Consider the following 23,026-nt stretch of genomic DNA (forward strand, 5'->3'; position numbering starts at 1 on the left):
GAGGCCATAGGCCATGCCAGGCCTTGCAGAGGGCATTTGCGCATGTGCGGTGGTGGCCAAAATGGCCGCTGCTCACCTTTACAGAGGCCCGAAAGGGCCAAAAATACTACATTTACCCAACCTCAGTGGTGATGGGGGGGGGAGAGGGAACCCTCGCAGACACACACACACACACACACACACGCAGCCTACAGCAAGCTTTCCAAAGGGGCTACAGATATTTAGCTTTAATTTAAAAAATATTTTTAAAAATTCGCAGACCTATCCCGCGGTTTGGTTCCAGTCCGGACAGAACTGGGGGGGGGGTGCATTCAGTTCGATCCCAAACATCCAGACCGAACCGCTGGACCGCAGTTTGCACATCCCTACTGGGTGCAGGTTCTGGGCTCACTGCTGCCACTCGCCGCCATACCCACACTGTCTCAGACATCATCAGGCATATATACACTACAAGTTTATACCAGTTTTATACTACTTTGATCAAACAGCTTCCCTCCCAAAGAATCCTGAGAATTGCAGTTTGATGCCTGGAGAACTCCCTAGCCCACCCTGTCCTAGAAACCGATTGATTGATTAAGTGCTGTCAAGTCGGTGACGATTCTTAGCGACCACATAGATTGATTCTTTCCAAGATGATCTGTCTTCAACTTGGCCTTTAAGGTCTCTCAGTGGTGCATTCATTGCTGTCGTAATCAAGTCCATCCACCTTGCTGCTGGTCAGCCTCTTCTTCTCTTTCCTTCAACCTTTCCCAGCATTATGGACTCTCCAGGGAGCTGGGTTTACGCATAATGTGTCCGAAGTATGATAGTTTGAGCTTGGTCATTTGTGCCTCGAGTGAAAACTCTGGATTGATTTGTTCTATGATCCATTTGTTTGTTTTTCTGGCTGTCCATGGTATCCTCAAGAGAAATACAATAGTAAATTTCTATGGGAAGATAAAATTACTCTTAAACTGGTTTAATGTAAGTGGCCAATAGGGATGTTCTGGCTATTCCTGATTTAATCTTCATTTATTTTAATGTAAAAATACTAATGTTAATTATGAATCAGAAAAATGCCGGGGGTGGGGGGGTGTAAAGTAGATTGAATACCAAAAATGCTGCAGAACATATTCACTTTTCAAATCATTTCAAAAATGTCTTTGAAACATATTCACAACTATGCAATTTTCTTTATTTCCCATTATGGAGTAAATAATAATAATGCTGATAATAGTAATAATAATGATAATCACAATAAAACTTATCTGTTGCTTGATAGTGCCTATAGTGATTTAAGATTGGTAGCTGTATTAAAGAGTTTCTCTTTTTCAAAGGCTTATAAGATTCTGTTCTTGGGAACTTGCACAGTACACAGAATTGCAGTAAGCCTGCTGCGAAAGAAATTAATCTGGCCATCATGATGGAAATTACAACACACTGGAATTCCTAGCCCTCCTAGCTGGAAGTCCACTTGATTATGCAATGGCTATTTGGAGAGGTAAGACAAGGGCATCAATGCCTTAAGTATTTGATTTCCTGAAGGCTTGAATCTGACAGAGCAGGCTATTGCAATGCAAGTGCTTTGGGTCTTATTTCCTGACATTAGCATTCCATTCCATACACATGATGATAACATTTGCTATGTTCGGAAAAAAGAAACATATAGTACCAGTAACATTTCTCCCACAGATCAGAGAGGATGATGAGATTCCACAACTCCAGTATTTTGCTGTGGGGAGAAGAGGATCGCAAACCACTATGAAATTGAGAGCTTACAAACAAGACTAATCATTCATGACAGAACCATAGAGTTGGGTGGGGGCCTGGTAGGCCATTTTCTCCAACCTCCGTTTGATGCAGGAAATCCAGAACTCGGGCACCCCAACAGAAGGTTGTTCATCCTCTGCTTACAGACCTCCAGCGAGAGCCCACCATCCCCCAAGGTCAAATTGTCAAATTACTCTTACCATTACAAAGTTTCTCTTAATGATGAACTGGAATCTACCCTTCTGTATCTTAAGCCTATTACATACTGTTGTCTGGAGAAGCAGAGAAGTAAGTCTTTGCCCTCTTCTTTGTGATAACCATTCAGATATTTGAAGAGTGCTATCATGTTCCCCCTTCAGACTTCCCTTCTCCAGGCCAAACATACCTACTGTAGGTCATTCAAAATTTCCTCACAGGGTTTGCTTTCCAGACCACTCACCATTTTTGTTGCCCTACTCTGAATCCATTCTAGTTTATTGATATCATTCTTAAACTGCAGTTAGTACCCAGAAATGGATACAGTACTCCAGATAATGTCTGACTAGTGAAGAAAAAAGTAGAACCATTACTTCTTGTGACTTGGAAACTATGGTTTTGTTAATGCAGCTTAATTGCATTAGCCTTTTTTGCATGTGCTTCACACTGCTGACTTATGGAGAAAAGGCTGGTCTTGTAGTAGCAAGCATGAATTGTCCCCTTTGCTAAGCAGGATCCACCCTGGTTTGCATTTAAATGGGAGACATATGTGAGCACTGTAAGATATTCCCCTCAGAGAATTGGGACCACTCTGGCACCTGCACGCCTGCATGCAGAAGGCTCCAAAGTTCCCTTCCTGGCATCTCTAAGATAGGGCTGAGAGAGACTCCTGCCTGCAACCTTGAAGAAGCCGCTGCCAGTCTGTGTAGACGATATTGAGCTAGATGGACCAATGGGCCAATTCAGTATGAGGCAGCTTCCTATGTTCAGCTTGTGATTGACTGCAACCCCAAGGTACTTTTCACATGTAGTAATGCCAAGCCTGGTATCCTCCATCCTATGTCTATGCATTTGGTTTCTTTTTTGCCCAGGCATAGGGCTTTGTATTTGTCTCTGCTAAATTTCATTTTGTTCATTTCAGCTCAGTTTTCAATTCTATCTAGTTTTTTTTGAATTTTGAACTCCTGTAAATTGGCAAAGAGGCACCTTTTTAACCTGGTAATTTTCTTTATTTAGCAGGGGAGAGAAACTGGCCCTATCCACCCCTAGCACAGTACCCCTCCAATGACAGGTGCTGGTCTCTGTCTTATATTTCTTTTTAAATTGTGAGCCTTTGGGAACAGGGATCCATCTTATTTATTTATTTCTTTTTTTCTCTATTTCTTTGGACACTTTTGTTAAAAAGTGGTATATAAATATGTTGTTGTTGTTTTATTCCTATCTTCTGAAGCATTAGTTTTGTGACATTAGGAAATGTGATGAGGATTCCCTCTTTCCCCTTCACCTAAGTTACTGGCAATAATATTGAAAAGTACCAGGCCCAGAACAGAGCCCTGTGGCACCCACTTGAAACCTTCTTCTAATTTTATGAGCACTCTTTGAGTATAGTTTTCTAGCCAGGTGTGAATTCACCTGATAATATCATCATCTAGCCTGCCTTTGACCTGTTTGCTAACCAAACTATTATGGGGAAGTATGTCAACAATTTTGTTGAAATCAAGATAAATGATATCCACAGCATTCCCACAATCCGCTAAGCTAGCAACCTGGTCAGAAAAAGAGAGATTCGACTAGTTTTTGAATTTTAAACTCCTGTTAGCTTGGCAAAGAGGCACCTTTTAACTTGGTGTTTCTCTTTACTGAGCAGGGGGAGAGTAACTGGCCATGTCCACCCCCAGCACAGTACCTCCAGTGATTGTTGCTGATGTCTATCTTATGTTTCTTTTTAGACTGTGAGCCCTTTGGGGACAGGGATCCATCTTATTTGTTGGTTATTTCTCTGTGTAAACCGCCCTGAGCTATTTTTGGAAGGGCAGTATAGATATCGAATTAATAATAATAATAATAATAATAGTCTGGGCCCCCAGTGAGGCACTACCTTGGTGTGGGTGTGGGGCTTGTGTGCTCTGAGGAAGGTGAGAGCTATGCCAGAGGTCCAACCATACTGGACAGGTCTCACCAGAGGAGCCAGACAAAGAGTGCCTCTCCCATCAACAATATGGTGAGACGTAACTTTAATAAATCTATACCGGATCGGTCGTTGCCCGGGTCAACAAGGACCGCGCCAGGTGCTATAGTGCCTGGACATCTGGTGGCAAGTGGGCAACAGGACTCAGGATCTTCAGGTGAGCAACCAAGGCAGGAGACAGCAAAGCTACTGGAAGAAACGTCGCTTAACCGAAAAAAAATACGAAAAATGCCAACAAGGAAATAATGATCTGCTATTACAAGTCTAGTCCAACTAGAAGAGGTTATTTAAAAAGAATGTACCAAATTTGGAAAGAGAAGCATCCAGATACAGAAATAACAGAACAAAGGCTAGCAGACCAGAGAAGATTCATAATAAGAAATAAAGTATTCACAGGAGTTGAGCTGGAAGAACTACAAAGAGCAACACAAGCTCAAGACATGGAAGAAGAACTACCACCAACTGAAGCAGTTGCTCAGGCGCAGGTGGAGGAGGTGTTGGAAATCGAGGGTGCTACTGTTGCTGAACTGTTTCAAAATCAAAACCAGGCAACCTCCCCTTTGCCTTCATCTCAAAAACCCGAATTCCGTTTAACAGAAAAGCAACAAGAACTAAAGCAAAAAATAACTGAGCACATGAACCAAACAACCACCAGAGTTCGACTTCCAGCTCTAAAAAAAGTTGCCAAAAAAGAACTTGCTCAGGCATTAAAAGATGTCAATGCTGCACTTGCAGAAATAACAACCAATAATTTGCAAAAAACAAACCAACTAATGTACAGTGCAGCAACAATAACAACACAAGAGCTCGGATATAAGATCAGTGGACCTGTAAAAAAAGAAAGCAGTACATCACCTAAATGGAAGATTAGATTAGAAAATAAAATCTCCAGGCTTAGATCAGATGCTAGTAAACTGAAAGATATTGATGTATAGTAAAGCTGTAAATGCACAGCTTGAAGTAGTTTGAATAATGGTTCTCTATTAGGGAACTAGCTTTGCCTGCAATATTCCCTCTAGGTTACAGTGACCATCTGTGGAATGTGTTATGTAGAAGGAGGGAGATAAGGCTGTCTGTCTGCCTGCGTGCATGTTTGTGGTTTATTCCCTAATCCTAGCAAGTCATGATGACGTATTTGCTATGTAGCTGAACAACACGTTATTCTGGAGAACAATTTTAAGAGTATAAATGTATGCTCTCTGTAATGGTCCTTTGTCGTGCTTTGAGCATAAGCCAAAGTAGTACCTCTGCAGAATAAAAGCTTTGATCTTTAAGACCTCTCTTCTGGGCTGATTATTGGCTCCATCTGCCCAGAAAAGAACCTTCCCTACTGGGTCAAGTCTACCCTAATACACCAATATGAAAGACAAGAAGCTGAAGAATGAAAACACCAAACAGTATCTGAGCCAAAAATGCCACCTAGATTCAAGGAAAATTAGAGAAGTCCTGGAAATAATAAAGCAGCAAATAACAGCAGTGTCAAAGAAGATTAGCAGATACGAAGCCAGAATTACACAACACAGGCAGAATCTCCAATTCCAATCGAATCAGAGACGTTTCTACCAAAGCATAGAAGGGGAAACTGAAAGTAATGTAGAAACTCCAAATAAAGAAGAAACAGTGCAATTTGGGGGGAAATTATGGGACAATCCAATAGATTATAATAAAAAAGCAGGCTGGGTGAAAGAGGTCGAAAAATGTAACCAACAAATGCAAGATCTAATAATAACACCAGAATTAATAAGTGAAAGAGCAAAGAAAATTAAAATTTGGATTGCACCAGGCGACGATGAACTGCATGGCTTTTGGCTTAAACACCTCACAAGCCTTCATAAACAACTATCAAAACAGTTCAATCACATTTTGCAAGGAGGTGATATTGAACAATAGTTAACAACTGGGAAAACTCACCTCATCATGAAAGACCCAGCAAAAGGTGCAGTTCCAAGTAATTATAGACCGATCACCTGCCTGCCAACCATGTTCAAATTATTAACTGGAATAATAGCAGATGAAGTGATGCAACACTTATTAACTAACAAACAGCTTCCGGTTGAACAGAGGAAATTGCCCGAACACCTGAGGCACAAAAGACCAGCTGCTGATTGCCAAAATGATTTTAGAAAACTGCAAGAGAAGAAAAACCAATCTAAGTGTTGCATGAAGTGACTACAAGAAAGCCTTCGATTCATTGCCTCACACATGGATACGAAAATGTTTAGAAACTACTGGTGTCAGCAAAAACATTCAGATATTTATAAAAAAAGCAATGAGCATGTGGAGTACACAGTTAACAATCAATGGTGAGACACTTGGACAGGTTAGCATTAGAAGAGGTATTTTCCAAGGGGACTAACTATCCCCTCTGTGTTTGTAATCACCATGACTCCACTTTCACAAATACTAAACAAAACAGGCCTCGGATACCAAACATCTAAAACATCAAGTAAAATCAACCATCTGCTGTACATGGATGATCTGAAGTTGTATGGAAAGTCCCAGTCAGAAATCGAATCACTGCTAAACACTGTCCCGTATATTCAGTAGCGATATAGCAATGGAGTTTGGACTAGACAGGTGTGCTGCATTAATAATGAAAAGAGGAAAAATAAGAAAAACAAAAGGAATAGAACTGCCGAATGGAAGCAAGATCAAGAACCTGGAAGAGAAAGAACATTACAAATACTTGGGCATTCTCCAGGCTGAAAACATTGCACACACTGAAGTTAAAAGAAAAATTGGAAGTGAATACATCAGGAGAGTTAGAAAAATCCTCAAGTCCAAACTCAATGGCAGGAACACCATACAAGCCATAAACACCTGGGCTATACCTGTTATCAGATACACTGCAGGAATAATAGACTGGACCCTGGCAGAGCTAGAGACGCTGGATCGTAAGACCAGGAAAATCATGACTATCAAACATGCTCTGCACCCCCGCAGTGATGTAGATAGGCTCTACCTCCCTCGCAGCTCAGGTGGAAGAGGAATGCTCCAAGTCCAACAAACGGTAGAGGAGGAGAAAAGAGGCCTTGAAGAATATATCAAGGACAGTGAAGAAGATGCACTTCAAATGATCAATAACGAGAAACTGTTCAACACCAATGAAACAAAGCAGGCTTACAAGAAAGAACAAGTCAAGAACCGAGCAGAAAAATGGAAAAATAAGCCCCTGCATGGTCAATATCTGCACAATATAAGTGGAAAATCAGACATCACCAAGACATGGCAATGGCTTAAGAATGGCAACTTGAAGAAAGAAACAGAGGGCTTAATACTGGCTGCGCAAGAACAGGTACTCAGAACAAATGCAATAAGAGCAAAAGTTGAAAAATCCACAACAAACAGCAAGTGCGACCTTTGTAAAGAAGCAGATGAAACAGTGGACCACCTAATCAGCTGTTGTAAAAAAATCACATGACTGCAAACAAAGGCATGACAAGGTAGCAGGGATGATACACTGGAACATCTGCAAAAAATACAAGCTACCTGTAGCCAAAAATTGTTGGGGCCATAAAATTGAAAAAGTGGTAGAAAATGAAGATGTAAAAATATTATGGGACTTCCGACTACAAACAGACAAACATCTGCCACACAATACACCAGATATCACTGTAGTCGAGAAGAAAGAAAACAAGTTAAAATAATCGACCTAGCAATACCAGGTGATAGCAGAATAGAAGAAAAAGAAATAATAAAAATCACCAAATACAAAGATCTACAAATTGAAATTGGAAGGCTGTGGCAGAAAAAGACCAAAATAATCCCAGTGGTAATTGGCGCCCTGGGTGCACTTCCAAAAGACCTTGAAGAGCACCTCAACACCATAGGGGCCACAGAAATCATCATCAGCCAATTATAAAAAGCAGCTTTACTGGAAACAGCCTATATTCTGCTACAATATCTATAACAATTGACAATAAAATTCAGTCATCCCAGGTCCTTGGGAAGGACTCGATGTCTGGATAAAACAAACCAGTCAATAACACCTGTCTGACTGTGTAAACAAGAAATAATAATAATAATAATAGTCTGTCAGGATTTATTCTTTGCAAATCCAATGCTGGCTTCTACTGGCCAGTGTGTTGTTATCAAGTTGTTTACAAACTGACTGCTTTATTACTTTATTTTGTTTAAGTTTATGAGTCCCTTGGGAACAGGCTGCTAACTTCTGAAAAAATACTAAGCCACTCTGAGCCTATGGGATAGAGTGGGACATACATACATACATACATACATACATACATACATACATACATACATACATACATAATCTGTTCTAATATCTACCCTGGTATCAAAGTCAGAATGACTAGTCTGTAGTTTGCCAAACCCTCCTTTTGTCCATTTTTGCCGACCGGGACATTAACTCAGCATCAGTTTTGTAGCAGCTCACCCATTTCCAGGATTTGTTAAAAATGGTAGATGGGGTTCAAAGAATGCATCACAGGTGTTTAATACTGTAGGATGCAGTTCACTCAGTGGTCAGTAGTAGACTGCAACTACACTGTTGTTTTAATATATGTCTTCATTTATTTTTATGCAGATGCTTCTCACTGAGCTACCATATTCACACTCTTAGATTTCTATGCAGGTGTACACATTTTTAACAGCTGTTGCAGCTGTTCTTTCTGAACAATTGATATCATTCAATTGTTACATTCCAATCCTGGGAGTCATTTCAGCAAGACATGGTTATACCTATCAAATCATACTTACCTACCTATACTAGGAGTTCAAGCACTACCTATTTATTTCCCATACACATCACATCACAAGCCATAGATTTGCTCTAATATCTCTGCTGCTATTTTATTATGGATTTGCTAGGCAACCTGTAACTCCCCTATTTTATCCTGTAACATCCAAGTCTCCAACTTTAGCAATATAGGCACTGTGACTGTATTACCCACAATGGTGCAACTATTGCCTGTCAGATAGATATATATATATAGAGAGAAGCAGACTGTACTCCTCTGTGTGCTGACCTCCATGTGTCAGCCAAATGCATACTTACTGGCTTATTCTTATAGATCTCTGTATGTGTAGGCTCCAGTCACATGCTCTGTCCAATTGGATGTACAGATTGTACAATAGAAGCTATGCACATAGGCTAATGTGTGACGGTCAGGCATATGGAATTGGAGGGGAAGCATGCTTACTTCAGTTGGAAACTCTCTCTCACACACTCACACACACACACAGGCCAACGTCCTGACTAATGCAGTACGGGCACCACGAAGTGAGATTTGTTTGTGCTGTGGGTGGATTCAACTAACTGAGCAGCAGTGATTGCACAGGAGAGGCAAATATAAGCTATCTTCCTTTTCCCTGGAAATGTTCTGTGCCACTCAAAAATATGCCTCTGAGGACTGCATGACCCTCAGGGACATATTTTCTGGTGGTACAGGGGGTTTCCAGGGGAAGGGAAGATAAGTTAAATTTGCCTCTCCCTGTGTAAGTGCTAATGCTGCATAAGTCAGGAACACTTCAGCAGCACAGGTGCTTCTTCACACTGTGCAAGTGCTGTGTAAGTCAGGATGTCAGCCACATTCATTAGCCGAATGTCTGCATAGCTCCTTCGCTTCCTGGATTTAGAACCATGCCTTGTGTGAGGTAGCACCAGTTTTTCCACCCTGCTGCAACCATCTAGACACACTGCACAAGCCACTTAAATAATCAGGTGTGTGAATTGCTGGGAGAATGAAAGTCTTGTGTACTGAGCTGTAGGGAGGGAAACAAAAAAATTAGCGTAACTGAGGATGCCGCTAGACATGATGTTGGGAGATCCAGGATCAGATCTCTTGCTTCTTTTTGAAAGATTCATAGCAACCACAAGAGAGAAGAATCTGATTGGGATCACAGCAATGGGGGAATAACTATTGCTTTCCATGCCACTTTCCTTTAAAATTACCCCCTTAAAGCTCCTATTTGCCCCCACAGGGGGCATAATGTATCCAAAACATAATGCATCTATATGGTGGGTGAAGGGTCCTGATCTGATTAATAGTCTAATTGCTGCTATTAAATACAAAACAGGAGGAGATCCAGTTGCAGATCTCTCAATATCATGACTAATTGTTCCCTGATAGTCACCTAATGGCACAGTGGGGAAATGACTTAACTAGCAAGCTAGAGGTTGCCAGTTCAAATTCCCTCTGGTATGTTTCCCAGACTATGGGAAACATCTGTTTTGGGCAGCAATGGTGAAAGGCGTCATCTCATAATGCATGGGAGATGGCAATGGTAAGCCCCTCGTGTATTCTACTAAAGACAACCGCAGGGCTTTGTGGTCACCAGGAGTCGACACCGACTTGATGGCACCCTTTAGATGGTGGTGGAGAGAGAGAGAGAGAGAGAGAGAGAGAATAGCACAGTGAGATACAGAGAAAGAGAATGGGCAAAGGAAGTAAAATACTGAGTTAAATTTGTATCAAAAATGTTTTTCCATGTTTAACATATCAGTGCAGCATGATCAGAATTGTGCATTCCTGTCTCAGATAATCACATTTGATGATGTAAGTGGGCATGGATCTGTTGTTTTCATGGTAGCATTGATTATTTCATAGTTAAAATGCATGAAAAACTATTAACATTTATCTTTTTTTTATCCATGAGTGGGCAGGTTTTGTGCCCAGGAGAAGATTTTCAGGGAAATCACTGCAGAATGTTAAAAAATAAATAAAAGTAACTGTAAGCATGGGTGTTCATTTATGGAGACAATATTCAGAAACTGTTTAATTTCCTTTGAATGCAGCTCATTCCTTTTTTGTTTTCTTTTCTTTTTTGTTTTGGGCCATCAGTCTGGCCTCTCAGATAAAAACTAAATTATTTCAGTCCATAAAATCATAGGTGATAAGGTTATACAGACACCATGATAAGGTTATACAGACACCATCAATAAACCATCTGTGGGTACAAATTCCATGTCGATTTACACCAGATTTATCATGTTTTGATAGCAGGCAAAAGGGGGAAACTGCATGGACAGAACCTATATCTAACTACTGACAGTCACCCAGAGCATCTTTTTATAGCCATCAAAGTAAGTTCATCATTTGCCTCCTGGAGTTTGGGGTCTCTTTTTTCCATTGTAATCATAGCTTCCTCTCTGTTTTTTTCAGCATATGTCTGCCTGGCAGGCCAGCGCCACTGCCTGTCTCTCCCTCCGACTGCTGCTGTTCCTTCATCCTGTTTATTATCAGCCCGTGATGCAGCATGACCAGCCAGGCCCTCCCAGAGCATCCAGGATGCATGACATTAACCTGAGGAGCCTTTGAGGAGCCAAACATCCATCCCTTGCGCTGATCCTCTGCATGACATTAGAAATCCTTTTGTTTGCTTGTTTCAAAATCACCAGTTTCCGATCTCAAACACAGCTGGTGTACATTGGGCTATTACCTTAGCTACATGAGAGAGATCACCTCTTAGTAAGCAAGTGGTCTTCATGGCCATTCAAACCTAGCAATACAGGAACATAGGGAGCTGCCTTATACAGAGCCAGACCATTCGTCCACCTAGTTAGTATTGTCTACACAGACTGGCAGTGGCTTCTCCAAGGTTACAGGTAGGAGTCTCTCTCAGCCCTATCTGGAAATGCCAGGGAGGGAGCTTGGAACCTTCAGCATGCAAGCATGCAGATGCTCTTCCCAGAGCGGCTTCATTCCCTAAGGGAACTATCTTATACTCAGTGCTCAAACATGTCTCCCTTTCAAATGCAAGCCAGGGCAGACCCTGCTTAGCAAAGGGGGCAATTCAAGCTTGCTACCACAAGATCAGCTTGAAGATCTAATGAAAGGTCCCTCAAAGGGTAAGAGCAACTGGGGGGGAGAGATTTTCATCTGAATTACAGCACAGGGAAATACTCCCCACCCCACTGCTATACCCCACCCCATTGGCTATTTTGATATTTTGAAAAAACCATGGAAGCTACAATGATGCTTCTACATCTGGTTTCATGCACATACATCTGCACTTTCCTCAGGATCTTTTACACTGTTAGGTGGGTTGCTTGTTTTCAGGTAAAATGGTCCTTATGGGATCATGAGTTGGGATCAGAAGGATTAACAAAATTCGACAAGCAACAATGGCGATGGTGTGATGTTGATCTTGGTGGGGAAAGGGCCAGCTGGGCATTACCCACCCCTTGCCTCTCCAGATTCCTCTTTTCTCTGGAAAAGAGAATGGAAAGACATAGTCAACATTCCTTTGTATTCCAGGTTTTAGGGGGAAATGTGTGAGCCAAACAGGATCCTAGGAGGATAAACACCCTTCATGGTGTTCAAGCATGCTCCTAACCCAAATGCTCAAAATACAGAAATGAATCTTTATTAGAAGTTTAGGGACAAGGATCTGTGGTAGAGGAAAAGACCAGACATATAAGGCAGTTAAAGCTTGCAAATTAACTTCCAGCTCCATAGGCCTAATTTTCAGGATCACTTACAGGTTACAGTTTTTCTAGGGCAGCTTAACCAGGGACAAACAAAGGGCTAGCTGAAGATTACCAGAACAATAGGGGAGAAAGAGATGTGACTACACTGAACCAGGTTGGAGTAGATGTGGCCAAAACTATTTTTACAACCAATAGGATATGGCCAAGATTCCCAACCAATGGTACTCCAGATGTTGCTGAACTGCAACCCTCATCATCCCCAGTCACAAAGTGTGCGCACAGAGAGGCCTGAACCGGGCTGCAGCTGGGCCGGACTATCAGTTGGGAAGGTGGGGCCAGGGCTGTCCTTACTGAGCCCTGGCGGGGTGCGGGGCCCAGGGCAAATCAGCCAGGGGTAGTCGCCCTGCTTGCCATGCCCTAAGGACAGCCCGGGGTAGGGCAGCTGGAGGAGCCCTTGCTGCTGCCTCCCAAGTATCCGCCACCTGAGCGTCCACCCCCACCACCTGAAAGCCTTCATTTCAAAGGTAAATACAAGCACTCCCACCTACTGCTTTAATATTTTAAAAGAAAAACCTTCTTAGACTTCATTTCATAGGTAAATAAAGCCACTTCACCCCCCCACCCCACCACTGCACTGCTTTAACGTTTTAAAAGTAAAGCCTTTTTTAAGATCAGAAGATCCCCTGTACTTGTAAAGGGGAATCCTAGCTGGATTGCCCTTTACAAGTATTCCACCCCCCACAGCCAGCCCACAAGCCATATCAGCCAGCTTGCAGGCTGGATTGGAACGGGTTGGGCTCAATTGAGCCTGAGCTACCTGTAGTGGCTCAAATCTGGGTCAGATTCGAGCCGAACCAGGTTAGTGTCTGGCTCGCACATCCCTAGTTTGTACAGGCAGCTAGTGCAGTTATAGCAAATATAGAGTGTGGCCTAAATGCTTCCCCAATCCTTGGTCAGTTTTTGGTGACCAACAGGGGCATATCTAGGGTGGGGCAGGCAGGGCACGTGCCCCGGGCACACTTGAAGGGGGGCGCAAATTCTTAAAATAATTTTTTAAAAAAAAAAAATGACCACCAAAAACAAAATGGCCACTGCACATGCTCAAATGGCCTCTGTGAGGCCCTAGGCTATGCCAGGCCTCACAGAGGCCATTTGAGCATGCGTGGTGGTCATTTTGTTTTCAGCGACCATTAAAAAAACCACAATTATTTTAAAAAATGGCCACTGCACATGCTCAAATGGTCTCTGCGAGGCCCTAGAGGCCAGCAGTGGGAGGGGTAACCTTTGCAGACCCCCCCCCCCCAGCCTATAGGAAGCACCCCAAAGGGGCTACAGGTTAAAAAAATATAATATAATATAAGTCACTGTACACATATTCAGTTTGGCACTATGTACTATGTAATCAGGGCTTGTGAATACTGAGCTGAAGCTTATGAGCTAGGATTGTATTCATTTGCTTTTACTTTGCTTCTTATGATAAATGAGTTAAATGTGGTGTCTTTAAAATATGGTTATTAATGGTGAGTTTGTCTTTGAATCAGTGTGAAATCCTTAGTATTAAGGCCCACTGGGAGTTTCTTGCTCTCTTTCTCTCATTTTAACTGTCTTTCTGAAATACTAGAATATATTCCAAGCAGTGACACAATTTACTCTACATATCCTTTAATTATTTTCAGAGTATCTGGGAAAAGTCAAATTCTCCATTTATTTTTAAAACTTATAGAATAGTGATGCTAGTAGATGCATAGTAGAGAATTAGACAGGCACTTCTGTTTAGTTTTCCAAGTACACCTCCAGATAGTATTTGGGTATTTCATGAGCCCCAGCATACTGAAATTTGTAGTTTTCCAGCATTTTTTGGTCTGGCTACGTCCACTGCTAAATAGTTTTTGAAATTTTAAAAGATTAACGAGCTTGACTTGTATTTTTCAGCTGATATTATAGTAAAGTTATCTGAAAGATGGGTGTCAGATGTTTGGACAAGGGGTGCAATGTCAGTGTTTGCCCTAGGCGCTATTTTCCCTAGATACGCCTCTGGACTGACCAATAACTGCATGGTATCCCCCTTTCCTTGGTCACAACTTGAAAATGGTAGATTGAACATGCTATTTGCAAGTGAGCTGAATCCAGCATGTGATTGGTTACGATCTGGGTTAGTATTGTGCACAGGACAGCATTTGCGTTCCATTCTGAGCTCGGAACGGAATGCAAATGCCCTGGATTGTTCCAACCACAAACCATTCTGCACATCCCTAATCTGAATAGTTCATCATCAATTTTATTATGGCCGTTGGCCAGCAGAAATAGGAGTAACAAATATACTCAATACAACGATCAATAAAACAGTGCTAAAACACAATAAAACAGAATACTCATGATAAATTACTTAAAAACAATAGACAGCTCTCGCAAATCTGGATATATAAGAGGAGTTCAAATCATCAGATTTTACTGCCAGTGTTTATTGACCTTTTGGAAAGCAATTGTGTGGATTTGCCCTTATCATGAGGCAATCATATAACCATAGAAAGGCAAACACCCTCCCTCAGCACAGAAAGCTGTCATCGTATGGATAGCAAAGTGGCTATTCTAAAGAGCAATAGTCTAAATAGCCTTCTGAAGTGTTCAGAATTTTAGTTAGAGCCAAGATAGGGAGCAGGATTTGGCCACCCTTCATACGCAAGTGCCCTCCATTAATTAGGTACAGGCCAACACTCCAACTTGGCCTGCAACCAGTTCTGTAGCATATGTAGTATAATGGTTAGTGTATCCCTAAAATCTCAAAAGTGAAAATGGTTTCAATTCTTTAATTGCAGGAATAACTATATATAGTGTTAATAACTACATTAAGAACTGTGTCCCCACTACCCTTCCTGGAGGCTCCTGACTTGCCTCTCCCCTGCTTCCCCAGCCGATGGGTCATGCACTCCCCACACCTTCTGCTGCGTCTTCGGAGTGGCAGCAGAAGGCACTGGCAGGAAAGACAGCAAGGTGCCTGGAACACGTCCACCGTGTTCCTTCTCCCCTCACCACTGGGAGGGCACTGGGCCAAGCACAGGCTTGTGGCAGATGACATGGAGGGCATCCCTAGTGGGGGGGATTGGTGTTGGTGTGCACTGGTGGTGAGCGGGGCTGACTGGTGGTCCCCACCATGTAAACCAGTGATCACTGACTTATGAGGAAGAAATGCCAAATATGTCCCAGGCAGTTGCTATTAAGCTCACATCAAGAAAAGGAGGTCTACTGTTGCTTTCTTCCACACCAAAGATTCTGTTGCCCTCTGCTCCTTTCCCCTATGTGTGGCAAAATTGGATCCAGAACGGGTGAGAAGACAAATAGCAACAGCATGGTGTAGTTTAAGTGATCTCCCTGTGATGGCACCCATAAGGTCAGTATAGGAAATGCCAATGGGTAGTTTCAAAGGATATTTAAGCTCAAGTCTTTGTATAGCCATGAAGCTTCCTGAGTAACCTTGTGCCTGTCCCTACCACTTACCATAAGCTACTTCACAAGATTGTTGGGAGGATAAGTGTGTGTGTGTGTGTGTGTGTGTGTGTGTGTGTGTGTGTGTGTGTGTGTTGCCCTGAGCTCCTTGGAGGCAGGACTGGATAAGAATGTGATTAATAAACATCAGTGTCTGGCAACATATCTGACCTAACATGGATTTGGAGAAAGTGCCCAATGAAATCCCAAGAAATAGCACAGCCCCCACCCCTTCAAAATGCCTTCATAATGGCATGACCTCACTTTACTGCTGGCACAGCAACAAAATGGTTCTTCCAAAGAACGCTTTTCTCTTCTATAGTGCCAGGGATTCAGAATTTGTATACATGAACACTGCCTGGTCAAACGAATACTTGCAAATAATCTGAACTTCAATTGGATTTCTTCACAGTATGTAAGATATAACTAATGACAGTATAAAAGAATCAATAGTCTCCTGCCTAACCCTTCTTAGGTGATTGTGAACAGTATGACAGCTGCTGACAGAGCTGCAGCTGACAACCATATTATTGTTATTTTCACTCTCTGCAGGGCATTCTAATGAAGCAAGATAATGCTACTGAACAATCTGGATTTCTCTGCAGAACATTGTATTTACTATTCAGAGAGAGCTGCAACTGAAGGTCTCCCATTCCCTCAAGTGACTTTCTCCTCTCTCCCTTGCTACAGGAGATGGCAACGGTCAACCCCTCCTGTATTCTACCAAAGAGAACCACATGGCTCTGTGGTCGCCAGGAGTCAACACCGACTCGACGGCACAACTTACCTTACTTACTCTTTACACGTGGCACTGCCTCCAAGAATGATTCCATGGAGCTTTCTCCCTTACTTTTTTCAAGTCCTTCTTCACAACCTACGTTTGTGAGGATATGTGCACAACATGAGCAAACACTTCCTTCCCCCTCACAGCACACTGGAGCACCTTTCCCTAATTTGTCTGTGTGGGGGGTGGGGGGATTCAGCTGAACCACTCCTTTATATGTCCTACAAAGACTAGTTCAAACTGTAGAGGAGTGGTTAAGGTGAAACCCTCCCTCCCTCATGATTAAGGAAGACTGCCCATCGTATTAGGAAGGGAGAAGGATGAGCACACTCATTCACACATGCCTTGATTGCATGTGCTGCAGCCAGTGGTTTGAGGTATTGAGGCAAGTCTCATGATCAGTTAGACTCACTGGGAAGGGGTTTGCAGGGAGAGCGGGATTAGCCCTCTTTCCCCGCAGATGAGCAGGAAAACAGCCCTGGGCAGCTGGATCGGCTGGCCAAATGACTGCTGGCTCCATGACAGAGCCGGCGGGGCCTGTGGGGATCGGGGGCTGCGTGGCCCCCAGAAGTTCCAGGATGCCCCGTGTGAGCGCGTGGGGTATCCTGGAGAGACCCCCAGGGCTGGGAGGCTTGTTTCAGGGGGTCTCCTTGTGTGTTGCTGCAGTGTGGCAACACACAGTCGAAAAGACGAGGTTAGCGGAGCACTCGCTCCGCTAACCTCATCTAAGGGAAGGGGGAATTAGGAGGGTTTGCTACCGGAAGCCGTGTGGCTCCTGTGGCAGCAGACGATTGGGCAAAAGTGGGCTAGGCTCCCTTAGGCAGCTTTTGCCTGATCGTGAGAATCCCCTCATAGTCTGGAATGGCCCAATGCTTTGGTTCAGTGTGCTTCAGTTCAGGCTTTAAATAATGCTTCATGGACTGTATTAGACAATCCAGGGCTGGCTATGCACTATGGTGTCAGGGGGAGGTTTGGGGGTCTTGAACTTGAGCAGTACAGTTTGAAGAGGGGGTTAACCCCACTTCCCCTGCTATATGGGAGCAAGGGATGTGTGCTTCAAGGCCATTCTCTTCCAAGCTCAATTTCTGCCCCTCCATGATCCTTTAATGATCCTTTCCCAACCTGGGGTCCTCAGATGTTGTTGAACTACAACTCCCATTGTCTCCAGCCCGACATCATTGTGGCTCTGAGTGATTGGAGTTGTAGTCTAACATCTGGGGACCAAAGATTGGGAATCCTTGCATTAAGCTGTCTGCCCTCTTTGGAGTTTAGATAGTCCTTTGGATGGGTGGTGGGTGGGTAGTTCAAACTGAAGAAGAGACTTTTATGCTGAGAAACAACTTAAAAGAGAAGTGCCAGTCTTGAACCCTGATGTGGTATCATTCATGTGCTTCAGATAGTATTTTTGAAAACTGGTCTCAACACTTTCAAGCTATTCTCACGATGGGGGGAAAGCGGGCTAAAGAAGCTCGACCCGGTTTTTCCCCATCATGAGAACCAGTGGGCTCATGGGCGAGCCAAGTGCTTCTCTGGCGGCTGGCCCACCAAAGTAGCCCTCCCATTAGCCCAGGTTAGCAGAGCGAGCACACCACTAACCCGGGTTTTCTGATCGTGTGCTGCCACCGCGTGGCTCCGTGCCATGGCGACACACGAGGAGACCCCCGCCAGGAGGCTGTAAGCAGCCTTCCAGGTTCGGTGATCTCTCCAGGATGCCCTGCACACTTGAGTAGGGCATCCTGATCCCCACCACCCCTGTTGGTTCTGTGATGGAGCTGGCAGTCATGTGAGCGGCTGATCCAGCAGCCCAGCTACAAGCAGCTGCTCGTCTGCGGAGAGAGTGGGCTAAACATGCTCTCCCCACAGAACCCCCTCAGGTGCTTTACACCGATTGTATGAAGTGCCTCTTTGTTCGTGTGTATTTAGGACCTGCATAGTTGAGGAACAGAGTTGAGAAAAGATAACAAACAAAGGTCTGTAAAAGAAGCAGAAAAGTTTGGATGTCTTTTTTAGCCTACTTTCCAGTAGGCTTATGAGATTACCTGGCATTCCGTGTGTCCGTGTGTGTGTGTGTGTGTGTGTGTGTGTGTGTGTGTGTGTGTGTGTCCCACTATCAATGTGGCAATGCCTGGACCAATATGAACCAAATCGGGTACAGTTCTAGCAACCCCAATACAAGATGGTGAATACATAAACTTTTGAGGGGCAAATGGGCTAATGTGTAAACCGCATAACCAATTGGAACTAAATTTGCTACAGTTGTAGGGACACATAGGGATGCCCCAATGGCGTAGTTTGTGATGATACCATCCACTCCAATTCAAGATGGTGGATGTGTGAACATTTGAGGTGCAAGTGGGCTAACTTGTGGAATGTCTAACTGATTTGAACCACATTAGGTACAGCTGTAGTGAGTGATATACAGGGACACCTCAAAAAGTATAGTTTGTAATGATGTCATCCACCCCGATCCAAGATGGCAAATGTGTGAATATTTATAGGGGAAAAATATTTTTAAAAAATTATTAAAATTAACAGGTAGGTGAATCTCCTTGATTGTCTACATATTTAATGCTACCATCATGTGCTATTCCCTTAGGAATTTTGAGAACTTCCTGCCTAATCATTCTGGCATTATAACACAGGATGCAAAAAATGGGAGTACTACTCCTTTTATATGCAATTTTGAATGATGGACAGTGGAGTATTCAATTCCAGAAGCTGTTATAATTTCTGCCATGAAGCAAAGCAGTTATGACATTTTTAAACAGTTTTACATAATTTTAAATAAATCATTAAAAATCAGTGAGTAAGCCAATATCATTGAAAGTCCACATACTTAGTCTTCAGTGACTAGTCTAAAAAGGCCAGTGGACAAGAAATGGAACCAAGCAGCCACTTCTATTAGAAATAATTGGCTTGCTTCTTAAGTGTTTGTTTCCACGTTCACGTCTTGAAGGAAAACAACAATTTTGATGTCCCTTACCTCACACCAGATTTACTGTGATGAGTTTGTTGCTTTCTTAAGCTTGTGAGAAAGCATGAATTACTTTATGCTTTTCTAGCCAAGCCATTTCCTGCAGATTCCCCCACCCCCATCCAGTTCTCTACCTATGCAAGACAAAGATGTATTTTTACTTACCTTGGAGAAGTATCTCTTTTTCTCTTGACAGAACAGATAGATTGCAATTCCGTATACACTAGAAAGCTACCTTTCAGTCTGCAGAACTAATCAAAATGGTCAGATTAAAGTATGACCATGATAGAAGTCTTCTGTGATTGAAAAGACCAGTAGGCCAGAAAAGAAACCAAGTAGCCATCATCTTTGGCAAGAAAGGACTTACCTCTTAAGGACTTACATCCATGTTGGTGGTGATCACCTGTCACTTCTTACACTTTTTCCCTTCCTGAAACATTGCAAGGATGTGTAACATCAGAGTTTTTGTAATGAGTTTATTGCTTTCTTAAACTGATTGAAAGCCATGCACTTCAAGGTTATTACCTATAAAGCCCTAAACAGCTTAGGCCCTGGGTATTTAAGAGAATGTCTTCCTCACCATTTTATGTATGTATGTATGTATGTATTTTATTTAAAGTATTTCTATACCACCCAAAATTTGTGTGTCTGGGTGTTTTACAATTAAAATCATTTAAAACATTGAATCAATTAACAATTAAAATCATTTAAAAGATTAAAAACATTTAAAACCCAGTATTAACATTATTTAAAACTATAAATCTAATTAAAAGCTTGGGTGAATAAATTTGTCTTCAGTGCCTTTTAAAAAGTTGCCAGAGATGGGGAGGCTCTTATTTTAACAGGGAGCACATTCCAAAGTCCAGGGGCTGCAATGGAGAAGGCCCATTCCCGAATAGGCACCAGATGAGTTGGCAGCAGCCGCAGGTGAACCTCTCCAGATGATCTTAGCAGGCGGTGGGACTCATGGCAAAGAAGACGTTTTCTTAAATACCCAGGACCTAAGTTGATCCAAAAGGGCCAACAGAGTCACATTCCCTCTGTCAATTCCCAATTGGAGAACATCCATTAGGCTAACCAAGGCAGTCTTAACCCCATAGCCTGCTCGAAATGGGTCTAGATAATCAGACTGCCTGGAACTCGGAGGCCACCACTTTCTCAATCACCTTGCCCAACCATGGAAGGTTGGAGACAGGTCTGTAGTTATTTAACTCTGAGGGATCTAAGGCAGGCTCCTTCAGAAATGGTCTAATGATTGCCTCCTTAAGACAAGAAGGCATCCTGCCTTCCCTCAGAGAAGCATTTATAATCTCTACCAGGCCCTCTACCACAGCCTCCCTGCCAGATAGTATAAGCCATGTCAGACAAGGATCAAGAGGGCAGGTGGTAGGCCGCACCATTCCAAGCAACTTGTCCACATCCTCAAGAGTCACAAACTGGAACTGATCCAGGATCATCACATAAGAGGAGCTGCTGGACACCTCGGCATCAAACTCAGTAACGATTGTGGAGTTTGAATCTAAGTCGGCGCAAAAACGAGAGATTTTGTCCACAAAGAACTCAGCAAGTAATTGCTGGTTCTAAGTACTGATTCAAGGGGTAAGGGGCGCACATTAGCCTCTTCACGACCCTGAAGAACTCCGCCGGATGTGAACTTGCAGAGGCGATATGGGAGGAAAAGAATAGCTTCATTGCCACACATATCGCCTGAGCATAGATCCTCAAATGCTCTCTATGTAATAATCTGTTGGATTCGAGTTGAGTCTTCCTCCACTTGCACTCTAGTAATCTACCTCGCCACTTCAGCCCCCATAGTTCTTCCGTATACCAAGGGACCAGTTTCTAAGCGGGTCGGAGAGGATGCTTAGAAGCGATCGTGCCCACTGCCCTGGTGAGTTGATTATTCCAATTCTCCACCAGGATGTCAACAGGGTCACCAGCAGAGCCAACATTGAATCCCTCCAAGGCTTCTTGGAATCTTACTGGATCCAGTAACCTTCTCGGGTGGACCATCCTAATGGGCCCTCTGCCCCTGTGGAGGTGGGATGTGGTCATGAGTCCAACCTTAACCATATGGTGGTCTGTCCATGACTAAGGGGAAATCACAGGAGTCACCACCCATGGAACACCACCCTGTTCCGAGTGGAAGACCAGATCAAGTGTGTGACCAGCAATATGTGTTGGTCCCAAGACCACCTGGGATGGGCCCATGGTCATCATGGTCACTATGAACTCCTGAGCCGCCCTGGACAAATTAGTCCCAAAGTGAACATTGAAGTCCCCCAGCACCACAAGCCTGGGAGACTCCAACACCAACACCAAACCCAATACCAAGTCCATCAGCTCAGTTAGGGACTGTGTTGGGCAGTGGGGTGATTGGTATACCAACAGAAGTCCCAGTCTATCCCCGGTCTCCAGACTTAGGTACACACATTCAATATGGTCAGACTCTTCAACAGGGATCGTGGCAAGTGTGATATTGCTCTTGTAGTCCACAGCCACTCCACCTCCCTGCCCACTTCCCCTCCCCTGCTCCTCAACAGAGTACCTTGGAGGTAGAAGCCGGGTCCAAATGCGCCACCAGCCTCCCACAACCATGAGCCCCACCGCCTGTTGAGATCATCTAGAGAGATTCACCTGCAGTTGCCATCAACTCGCTTGGCATCTACTAGGGAACGGGCCTTCTCCATTGCTGCCCCTGGAATTTGGAATGCGCTCCCTGTTGAAATAAGAGCATCGCTATCTCTGGCAACTTTTAAAAAGGTACTGAAGACACATCTATTCACCCAGGCTTTTAATTAGATTCATGGTTTAAATTTTTAATGCTGGTTTTAAATGATTTTAATATTAATGTTTGTAATGTTTAAATGATTTTAATTGTTTAATTGATTTAGTTTTTATTTTAACTGTTAATTGATTTTAATTGTTTTTATTTGTTGTAAACCGCTGTGAGCCATTTTTGGAGGGGTGGTATATAAATCAATCAATCAATCAATCAAATAAATAAGTTATGTTCCTTACTTTGCATCATTCCTTATCTTGCATCACAATTTTTGTTATGCATTTATTAAACTTAGTGGAATCTATGATTTTTATTTTCTTAAACTTAGTGGATCCCCCCCCCCAACCAGCTTTTCCATATCATTCCCAAAATGAAGACATATGTTGCCCATTTGTTGTACAGGCAGGGTCATAGCTAGAGAAAAGGGGGCCCACATTCGCCCTCTCCCTGGGGCCCCTCGGAGTGAGGGATATAAGAAAGAAAATAGGGAGGAAAGGAGCTGGGGGGTCCTCAGGAGCTTGGGGACCCAGGTTCTTTGAATCCTTCCATTCAATTATAGCAACACCCCTGTTTACAGGAGACCCTCATTATCTGTGGTTTTGCAGATCACAGTTTCATGTATCTGTGAATCGGTCTTAGAGACCCACTTTCTTTATCCACAGCATGAAATGTAGGCAATTTTCACCTATCCGCAGCTC

At 43.1% G+C, this 23,026-nt stretch overlaps 1 long non-coding RNA gene across 2 annotated transcripts in view; it reads left to right on the forward strand.

Moving 5' to 3' along the window:
- The window catches only part of LOC128341713 (uncharacterized), a 35,325-nt gene extending 22,010 nt beyond the window's left edge, over positions 1-13,315 (forward strand). The window contains exons 1-3 of one of the 2 annotated variants that reach the window (XR_008314523.1): positions 1,178-1,480; positions 1,672-1,925; positions 10,879-13,315. This is a non-coding gene — a long non-coding RNA (uncharacterized LOC128341713). Of the gene's footprint in view, positions 1-1,177; positions 1,481-1,671; positions 1,926-10,878 lie in introns of those variants that run through there. The other variant, XR_008314522.1, reaches the window with a different exon arrangement.
- Positions 13,316-23,026: the final 9,711 nt, after the last annotated feature.

The sequence above is a fragment of the Hemicordylus capensis genome, chromosome 1 (genome assembly GCF_027244095.1).
Source record: "Hemicordylus capensis ecotype Gifberg chromosome 1, rHemCap1.1.pri, whole genome shotgun sequence".
Lineage (NCBI taxonomy): Eukaryota > Metazoa > Chordata > Lepidosauria > Squamata > Cordylidae > Hemicordylus > Hemicordylus capensis.